The 10,955-nt window shown below is 35.6% G+C and overlaps 1 long non-coding RNA gene across 1 annotated transcript in view; it reads right to left on the bottom strand.

The window, feature by feature from the left end:
- Window positions 1-565: 565 nt before the first annotated feature.
- The window catches only part of LOC140844954 (uncharacterized), a 47,299-nt gene continuing 36,909 nt past the window's right edge, over window positions 566-10,955 (bottom strand). Inside the window, exons 2-3 of the long non-coding RNA XR_012123538.1 lie at window positions 927-1,030; window positions 566-619 (exon numbers count right to left, since the gene is read on the bottom strand). This is a non-coding gene — a long non-coding RNA (uncharacterized lncRNA). The remainder of the gene's footprint in view (window positions 620-926; window positions 1,031-10,955) is intronic.

Below are 10,955 nucleotides of genomic sequence, written 5' to 3'. Positions count from 1 at the left end.
TGCATTTCATTTCTATCTGATATTTCTCTAGCATAAAGTAATTCTTAATTATAGATTCAAAATAAAGACAAATCAAAAGTTCTCTTACATTTCTCTCATGCTTTCCCATGCCAAATACAGTTAACCCTTGAACAACACTGAGGTTCAAGGCATTAACCCTGCACAGTTGAATCTCTGCAAGTTACTTTTGACTCCTAAAAACTTAATTAATAGCCTACTGTTGAACAGTAGCTTTACCAATAAGATACAAACTGTATTCTTAAAATAAGCTAGACAAAAGGAAATTATTACAAATCTCCAAACAATTTTTCAATATATTACTGAAAAAAGCCACGTATAAGTGGACCCATGCAGTTCAAACATGTGCTATTTAAGAGTCAACTGTACTTCTGGGAATTAAAGGGAAAACAGCAACCAAACAGATTATTACAAGAAAAAATAAATTTTGCTATTATAAAAGATACTTTATCTGCTCTCTAAAGAGAAATTATGACTTAATGTTTACATTTTGATCCTTGCTAAACAGTTGTCCTTATTTTGGAATAATTGCAATTTCTTATTCTTACCTTCTCATCTCCTGACTTTCTCTTCCTTTTGTGCCATCTAGGTCAAGTCTTTTCTTTTGAAATAGAAAGATAAGGGAGATCTGATGAGCTCTTATGATATATCACATTGGATTTTCCCTCCAAAGTAGCTCAAAAGAATTGTTAACCCAAAGGGAGAGATAACACAGAATTTTAGACATTAATCTGTAAGATTCTAGAAGAAGGTATATGCATACAGGTACTTTCTCAAGAGGACGTATGTCAGAACACAAACTTGTGAGTAGGAAAAGATAATACTGAACTATTAACATTTGTTAGCACACTAACATTCATTTTCTATTTCATTTTGTTTGATTTTATTAATATGTAGCATGCACTTACTACTTTATAATATCAGCAAACATCTTCTGAGAACTTATCATGCAAGAGAGCTGCATGAAGAAATGAAATAAAGACTCAATTCCTCTTCTCAGAAAGTTCACCACCTGAAGAGGACAAAGACAAAAATAAATTATAATGCAAAAATTATATGTATAATAATTGTAAGTCAACTTATGCCTTGATAATGACTATGGGTGGTAACAGTAGCAAATACTTACTTAGTGTTTACTGTGTGCCAGGCCCCTACAGTCAGGAAGGTCCTTACTATTATACACTGTCTTACAGATGATGAAACTAAAGCAAAGAGGTCAGATATTTTTTCCAATGCCACAGAGCTAGGGAGTAGTAAAGCTGAGATTAGTGCTCATGTTGGGGAAAGGAAGAAGCTGACTAAAGTAACTTGGTAATAGTGTTTTGATTTGATACTCTAAGGATAAAGACCAAAAAATGTACAAAATACTCTAATTAGTAAATCTGTTTCTCAGAGGGATACATGCAAGCAATTCTGAAACCACTTTATATGTGTGCTAGCACTGACCAAAAAATACACATAAATTGTAAATGATGACAGCCAGGTTTCTCAGTGTCAGAGACCATTACTCAGTAATGTAAAGTTACAGATACGTAAATGGGGCATGTTAGAATGAATGCCATGGCAGCGGGTTTGAATTGGGAATACCTGTATGAACCTATTTTATTTTATAATATATATTATATATGTATTTTAAGACATATACATATATTTAATACACACAGAGAAACACATACATAAATGACACAGGGCACATGAAGGGAATAAGAGTGACTTTATTAAAGTGGAGAAATCTGGCAGGCACCCCCTTTACCAAGTAATCAAGATTCATAGCACTGGTCATAGACATACTGGTATCCAGACTTAACTCTGATACAATATACTAAGAAGGGTACATCTCCCCTGTGATTTTCTTTCTCAAAATTTATACTCTGAGTGTCCTCATCCGAACACATCAAATGAATCCAACTGAGAGACATTCTACAAAATATCTGCCAAAATCGTCAAGGTCATAAAAGAGAAGGGAATACTGAGAAGTTGTCATAGGTTGAAGGAGACTAAGGATAAATAAGTGAGATGCAGTGTCATGGACTGAGTCCTGGGACACAGAAAGGACATCAATGGAAATTCTGGGGAACTTCAAAGTCTGTAGATTAGTTAGTACTGTTGTACCAATACTAAATTCTTAGTGTTGCTAGTTTTATTGTGGTTATGTAAGATATTAACATTAGGGGAGTTAGCATGGAGAACAAGTGGGTTCTCCCTGTACTATCACAATGCTTCTGTATGTATAAGATTTTTTTTTCAGTTAAAATGAAGTCCAAACACAAATACAAAATGTGCTCACCCAAAGGTTTATTAATCTCAAAATAAAAAATTTTAAAAGTTTATGAACAAATGTCCATAGCAGCATTGCTCTTAATAGTGTTTTTTTAAAAAGCTAGAAACAACCCTAATGCTCATAAACAGTTGAATCAATAAACATATTATGACACTTACACAATGGACTACTACTCACCAAAGGGAAAACAAAAACTACAGCATGAATCATTGTCATAAACTTTATGCTGAGTGAATGCAACAGACACCAAAAAGGTAATTATTTAATAATGCCATAATGTAAAATTTGTGACTAAGACCACCTATAATGATAAAAAGCATGTAAGTGGTTGCCTGGGGCTTAGAGTGGTGGTTGGGGTAGGATACTGACTGGAAAAGGGGATAAAGGAACTTGTTGGGATGATGAAAATATTCTATAACTTGACTGGGGATGGATTCTATGGATGATCATATTCATTAAAACTTAAACTATCTTCTTAAAATGAGTTCCTTTAACTGCCTGTAAATGAACTCTCTATAAAGTTGATTTAAAATTAAGAAAAAATGACCACCAAGAGATTCATTTATATGCTTTACTATTTTCCCATGGTGACATAAACTGACCATGGTTTCTGGTGTATAAATGGGCTCTGTGTCCATTCTGCCATATTTGGCATGGCCTCAGAACTATTTTCTGGGGAAAAATATACTGAAATCCCTGTGTTGAGATGGCCATCTTTACAGACAACTCTTCTGATTGGCTCCCCCAGTTTCACTGAAAATTTCCATTTCTCTCCCAAATCTGGCACATTGTCAAAGACTGTGGATCTGCTCTTAGCAGAACAAAACAGCTGTCTTTCAAGTGTCACCAAGAATTAAAGCCTGCAGCATCCTGTTCCTAATTCTCATTACAATTTTGACTGCAATAAATAATTTTATTTGGAACATTGCCAGTAGGAGTAGTTATTCTGTTTGTCCAAAAGGACACATTCTCTGGTCTCCTAGATTTCCTTTTATTAAATAGTGCTTTGGCATTAGACCATCAGTTTGGATGGGGGAAATTCAGGGAGAATATAAAAACTCAATATTGTATCTATTCAGTGATTCAACTCTTTTAAAACTTGACTTATGACATGTTAACATTGAGGCAACTGTGAGAAATCCAAGTGGGTATGTAATATAGGGAATGGAGTATAGAAGTCTCAGGAGCTGTATTGTTTTAATTAGATGAGAGGCAGCACATTTATCAACCTGAGGCATGGATACTGCCCCACCAGGAGGTACCCCTCCAGTGTCTTGAGCAGATCTTGAAGCACCTCTGCTATACCAGACTTTATCCCTGGTTGCTGGATGGTGAGGATAAACATAGACTTATGAGGGAGGATTCAGGGCAGAAAGGGTAGAGAAAAGGCATTTAAGGCAGTGGCTAATTACCAATCAGTAGGGAAGTATTTCAGTATTTTAATAACCAGTATGGCTGTACTAATGCATTCTTACTGAATAGCAATCTTCAATACAATTGAAAATATGTGTTATTTCAACCATTGTGGAAAGCAATATGGAAGTTCCTCAAAAAACTAAAAATAGAAATACCATTTGACCCAGGAATTTCACTCCTAGGAATTTACCCAAAGAAAACAAGGTCACAGATTCAAAAAGACATATGCACCCCTATGTTTATTGCAGCACTGTTTATAATAGCCAAGACACAGAAGCAACCTAAGTGTCCATAAATAAATGAATGGGTAAAGAAGATGTGGTACATATACACAATGGAATATTATTCAGCCATAAGAAGAAAACAAATCCTACCATTTGCAACAACATGGATGGAACTAGAGAATATTATGCTCAGTGAAATAAGCCAGGCAGAGAAAGGCAAGAAAATGATTTCACTCATTTGCGAAATGTAACAACAAAGCAAAACTGAAGGAACAAAATAGCAGTAGACTCATAGACTCCAAGAAGGGACTAGCTGTTACCAAAGAGAAAGGGTGTGTGGAGGGCCGGCAGGAAGGGAGAGAGAAGGGGATTAAGGGGTATTATGATTAGCACACAGAATGTAGTGGTGGGGTGGGTGGGGCATGAGCAGGCAAGTAGTGACTCTATAGCATCTTACTGTGCTGATGGACAGTGACTACAATAGGGTATGTGGGGGGGACTTGATAATATGGGTGAATGTAGTAACCATAATGTTGCTCATGAGAAACCTTCGTAAGAGTGTACTTCAATGATACCTTTACAAAAAAAAAAAAGAAAAAGAAAATATGTATCAGTATATCAGCCAATAGATTATTTAGGAAGACCCTGAAGAGAAATTTCTTTCAAAATGAAGGAAAGTTATATTTTTAAGCATTTAGCTTTTTAAAATATGTATCTCATGGATATGCTGAATCTCAAAAATCTCTTTCTTTCTCTGGCTATGGAGAAGTTTATAACCATCGTTGTAACCAATGTTAGCTATTGTATTACTCTAAAATGAAATACCTTGCATGTGGCTGTATTTTATTTTATTCTAATTTGTTACTTGTCTTTTGAATATATTTTCCCCTTGGCTTATTTGTACTATATTGTATACATTTCTTATTAAAACCTCAAAACTTAAAAAAATTTAACTTATTTTCAATTAAACATACATATTATACAAACACAGAAAGGACAGGTTAGCTTTATCTGAGTTGGAGCAAAGGGGTGATATCTGAACAGGGAATTAAAAGACAAAGGTGTTTACTTGGTAGACAGGGACAAGGACATTCCAGAGAGAAGCTGCAGTATGTTCAAGGCATACATTTATGAAAACAACATTGCACGTTGTTGAACTACAAGTATTTCACTTTTTATTAGAAGTGGATGGGGAGAAGAGAGATTTGCCGAGATAAACAGGCCTTCTTACAAAACCAAAACAATGACCTTGGACTATTTCCTGTACCCAACAGAAATTTAATGAATAATTCTTACCATGAGAGAAGTGTGACTTGATTTTGATTTGTACATCAGGAAAAAAGTATTTTAGGAGCAATACAGAAAATCACTTTGGCAGGGAGGAGTTAGAATCTAGGACATAAATTAAATGGCTATTGAAATATTCTAAGCCAAATATGATACAAAAGAAAAATGTGTGCCAGACACAGTGCTAGGAGCTTTCACATATATTATTTTGTTTAGCACTGTTCTAATCACAATACTCTCTATCGTCCCATGAATACATTCCTACAGTTATACTAGTATCTCTCACCTTTTCTGGAACAGTTGACCTGTCTTCCTGACCTTTTTGATCAAATTCTCCACCCTCCAAAGCTGAACTCAAGCCCCACCATCTACGAGAATCCTTCCCTGACTGCTCCAGCCATTATGAGTTGCCCTCTTCTCCAAATATTGAGATTACACGAAATCTGCAAAACACCATTAAGCATTTCAACGCTGCTTCATGTGTTTATTTCCACAGTAAGAGCATAAGCTCCTTGAGTAGCAGAATCATGTATAATATTCCTTATGAGTTCCTTCCTATCACACCCTCTTCACCATGGTTAGCTGGAAAAATGGATGTGTTTAGAACCAAAACAACTCTCTATTGATCTAAAATTTTAAAAAATGGATTCAATTCTTAACAGCTGCTAGTAAGAGACTAGAAATAAGTAGCTATAACAAGGGAAGAATTAATTTCTCTGCATTAAAAATTTTTTTTTCCAAGGTAAAGCAACTGTGGTGGGGGTGGCAGCTCTATTTGTTATCAAAGTTTCTTTCTGAAGTCCCAGCCTCAGCAGATATTACATCCCCAAGGCTTCTTTGTGGTGCAAGATGGCAGCTGAAGCTCCAGCAAATCATATTCAGGAAGGAAGTGGGAAGGAAGGGTGATGGGTGGAAACAACACATGCCTACTGTCTGTCCTCTCCCCACAGGACGTTTGGCAGGACTTTCTACCTAATGTCTGCTAACATTTCTTTATTCTCAGTGACTGGGAAATGTTGTCTTTTAACTGGGCACAGCAAATCCCCAAATAAAATTAGAAGCCATTCTAAGGAGGAAAAGTTGAGTGGCAATTAGGCGGGCATTTCATAATCTCTGCCACAAGTGATAATAGCACATTAAGTATTTTCATATGTTTTCTTTTATCTCACTCAAAGAGCACTTGCTTTAGAGTCACGGCTCTAAAGCAAGACTGTCTGAATCCGTCTGCCAGTTCCTGCTGTTACCTGCTGTGTAAACGCAGGTAAGTTATTGATCCACACTGTGTCTCAGTTTCCTCTTCTATAAAACAGGGATAATAAAAGCACCTACACCATGGGTGGTTTTAAGACTTAAAAGAGCTAGTGTATAAAATTACTTAAAACAACATTTGAGTGACTAAGGGTTTACTATTTTTCTTACAAATGTCTTGTGAGGATAGGCCTAGTTGTTATTTTTGAGTGGCCAGGTGCAAACTTGACTCCTTTAACTCCAAGCTCAGTGATCTTTCCATTTCACCATTGATTTGTTGGGCCCCAAGAGGAGTGCAAGGAAAGGACCACAGAGAAAGAAATTGTAAAGCCCAAACATAAGCTTCATTCCTTTGCAATTTTGCTTAGGGCTAGTGCTTTCTATGCCGGGGTGGGTCTGCAGCTTTAATTATTTAATAAAGCTTCATGCAGCCCCTGGATCTCACACACCTGCAAGAAACGAATGTCTCGATCTGCCATATAAAACATTATTTGTCAAGAAGAGGCCAGCTATGTTTTTGAAAATGCTTTGCAAGCATTTAATAATAACACTTTAGCTCTTTCTGATACCTACAGTAAACTTCAAAGCTTCAAATGGTTTGACATGTTAATCATCATAAATCAGTTTCAATTCTAGACAACAGCAATATCCTGTGTTTCCTCTCACGGTGACCTGGAATCACTAGCTGGGTAGATTGCTCCTTATCTGATTGGAGCTTTGTCAGGAATTTTTACCTCTTACAACTGCCAGCTGAGGCAATGGGCCACTTCAGCTCATTGGTTCCTGGCAAAGGAATGACAACACCTGGGACTGAAACTGGAAGTTTTGTTGACAACAGAGGCATCACAGACCTGGATCCAGAGTTATGGCTTCATGTTTATCACAAGTCATGGCTACAACACTTTCCTTGCATGTACAACGCCGAGACATTTTTTTTTATTTAATCAGAGAAATGACTCATATTTAATGCATATATTTCTGCAGTTTCCCTAACTTCATCTATGAATGTAACATCTTATTAAAAACACTATATTTGGGTATTCCAAACAAGTTGTTACACCCACTATGGAGTATGATTTATTTTAAAGTGAAACATCAATTATCTTAGTCTATTGTGAAGACAAAGCAACCACAGTGTAGAACAAAATCTACAGACCTATCCAACTGCTTGTTCTTAAGAAGGAAAGCAGTCATTCTGCAAAGAAATGCAAGCATTTGGCAGAGAAGATTGATGATGCTTCTTTTCTTTCAAGGATCATCATCAACAAGTGTCGCTATGAACAATCTAACACCATAGTAACACCAAACACTAATGAACATGACCTCTTTTTGTTTGTTTATTTATTTGAAAGTCCAGGCAAGAAACATCACTATTCCATGCTCCTTTTTCCTTACTACCTTATGATTTTAAAATGTATTAATATTTGAAACAAACTAATTTTTAATTGATCTTCCTAGTAATAAAATGCTATACAATAACGACAAGAGCCATCAGATTATGGACAAGAAAGCAGTCATCTGGCAGAATGCATTACTAGGAAGCATTTAAGTCTTTCTAAAAATGTTTACAGCAGTGTTTGTCAGGCAGGAGGGGACTAAAGAGTGGAATGGGTGGAGATACCCTTCATCCAGAAGTTAGAGCCAAATGAAACCAGGCAGATGAATTAGATCAGAGATCAAAGTATTTTTCACAAATGCTCATTGATTTGGACCTTTCTCTCCCATGGTTACACACACATGAATTAGCACAGTACATTTAGTAGCTACATACTCAACTCTACTTCCTTGATAGTTTTTATCTGCTTCATAGCATTTTTTGTCGATTCATTAGTCTATAATGCAAAGAGTAGGAGAGAGTCTAGGCGTCCTTTGTGGCCTAGGACCTGACACCTGTGAGAATATTACCAATATTAAATTAATGTTTACAGCAAATGTCACAGGCAATATAAGAAACACATATTGTTATGGAAACAAAGCAATGTGTGTTACTAATAAGCATTGAAGAAAAATGTATTTATTTAGTGAATGAAAAGTTCTGGACAAGAACATACAGAATATGGACTTAGGTGCCATAACTACTTAAATCAACCATGATATAAATTAATGGCAATATGCATGTAAAAACAGAGTTACTTCTTTGAAAACTAAGTTGGATGCTTTGGAAAGACTCTATAAATGCCAGTCTACCAAACTTCTTTATTAATTCAGGTATAGCAAAAACAAACTAAACATTTGAGCAAGAAATCATAAAGTCTATCAAAGAAATTTATACTCTGCTGGCTTCACAAGCATCTTTAAGTTCTTGTTCCTCTTTAATGAAACTGAATCTAGGAATTACATATGATGAATTTTTTATGTGGATTAGGCAAGAAGATGGGATTCAAAGCAGGGAATGCAGAATCAAGGAAAAAACCTTGATGCAATATCAAAATATGGACAAATTACTGTGAACTTTATAACCACTTAAATAAAAATAAAGGTAAGCATGTATTATTTTCATCTTCCTCCACATAATCACTTTTTTTTTCAACTAACCAACCATCATTGGACCTGGGAATGTCAGAAAACAGAGCTCTATCTCAAAGGTATATAAAATAACTTTACAGGTCTCCAAGCTTTACAGAAATTTAAGTTATATGCACCCTTATCTGTTTCACCAATAATTCACAAAATCAGTAAATGAGGAATTCACTGAGAACCAATGAACTGACTGAAACCATGAAGATAGGCTTGAAAGGAGAGGACACAAACTTTCTTTGCTCATAAATTACAAGTATGATGCAAAGAGCCTTCCTTAACCTCAGTGGCTTCATCAGGAAAACTAACTCTTCTCTCTCTCTCTCAATGTGTGTGTGTGCATGTATGAAATATTTTAGATATATGTGCATAATGATTTTGTACATCTATACTATATATACTTATACACACATGATACTCACATATATATACCTATAAATACACAGTCACACATCCAACTACATAATGCTGAACATTCTACTTCCCCCTTAATCCTATTCTTATAAACTCAACTTCCAGCCAACAATGTGAAGTTTCAGAAGCAAAATTACTTAAAAGGAAACTTCACACCTCGCTTACATATTCTTACAGATTTTCTGTGGCAGGAAGTTCTCAAACTTTACTCCTGACATTTAGGAAGCCCTACTGCTGATCTTAGGCTACAGGACTTAACACTTAAACAACATGTCCTACATTTTCTGAATGCTGTGAGTCTACTAACTGATCTACATAATATCCTTTTGAAATGAATAATTTCAATTTTCACAGTTTTTTTTCAGATGATACAGTGGGGACCCAGTTTAAAAATGTATCTAATAACACACAGGACATTAATAAAACTTATTTCAATACTATTATTTACAGAGGGAGAATGACATAGAAAAGATTAAATGATAGTTCAGTAAACAGTCATTGGACCCTTATTACGTGCCTTGCAAGTGAAGAAGCAAAAGAAATCATTTGTTCCCTTAATATAATTACAGCACATTGTGATTTGTGTGAAGAGAGGTTTGTTTTAAGCACAGCTGAAATGCAAGGGTTGGAATAACTAACTGTTGTTTGTAGGGGAATAGTAAGAAATATGTTCCTAAAATAATTTTGATGAAGCAGCTTGAAGAGTAAGATTTCATTTAGCAAAGAGGAGATGGACAGTCTTATGAGAGTATCATGACATTAAGGCACAAAATGACTTTTCAACCAAATAAAATCATAATAATACAGTAAGTCTGAATGAGTCCCAAGGTTTCAATTGGACATTCAAAACATATAGAAACCACATGGTGATAGTTCTATACTCCATCAATGGAGTTTTGAATCTACTTTGGACCCTCAGGAGCAACTGAGGTTTACACAGGGGGGTAAATGACATGATCCATTGTATTCTAGAAGATTCTCTTTCTAAATAAGTACTAGTTCAATTCATTCATTTGAATAAGAGGGAGAATACATAGAGGAGAAAAAAGACCAGGTTTAAACTGTTGCACTGAGAATGAAAACATGGTGGCAGTGGCAGTTTGTATTTTAGAAATAGAATTAACAATGCTGGGTACTTTTAAATATAGTTGATGAGTTTCCTTCACTAGTTGTTTCCCAAAGAGTGTCATGCTTTTCCTCTCCAGGTCATTCCTAGGTTTATTTTGAGACAAGGTAGGGCAGAAGGGTATTTAACCCAGCTCACTGGATTGCTGCATGACCAAATGGACTAAGTGTAGATTTAGAAATCACACAACTCAATATTACATCTGAAGATATTCTTATCCAAAGTAGCAATAGTGCCTATTTTTTAATTTGGAGTCTAGGGTTAAGTCAGATCTGCACAATGAATATGTGCTTCTCTTCCAAATTAAACCCAGACCAAGATAGACCAACAGATCTGATTAGAGGGAGCTAATCAGTTGTGGGTTCTCATTTCTGCTTTATTTCAGAGAGAACAGAAGGGAGTGAAGAGTCAGGGGCATTTAATT

Source organism: Manis javanica, chromosome 12, assembly GCF_040802235.1.
Source record: "Manis javanica isolate MJ-LG chromosome 12, MJ_LKY, whole genome shotgun sequence".
Classification (NCBI taxonomy): domain Eukaryota; kingdom Metazoa; phylum Chordata; class Mammalia; order Pholidota; family Manidae; genus Manis; species Manis javanica.
Note: the sequence above shows the minus strand (reverse complement) of the source record. Positions and strands in the feature narration are given on the sequence as shown.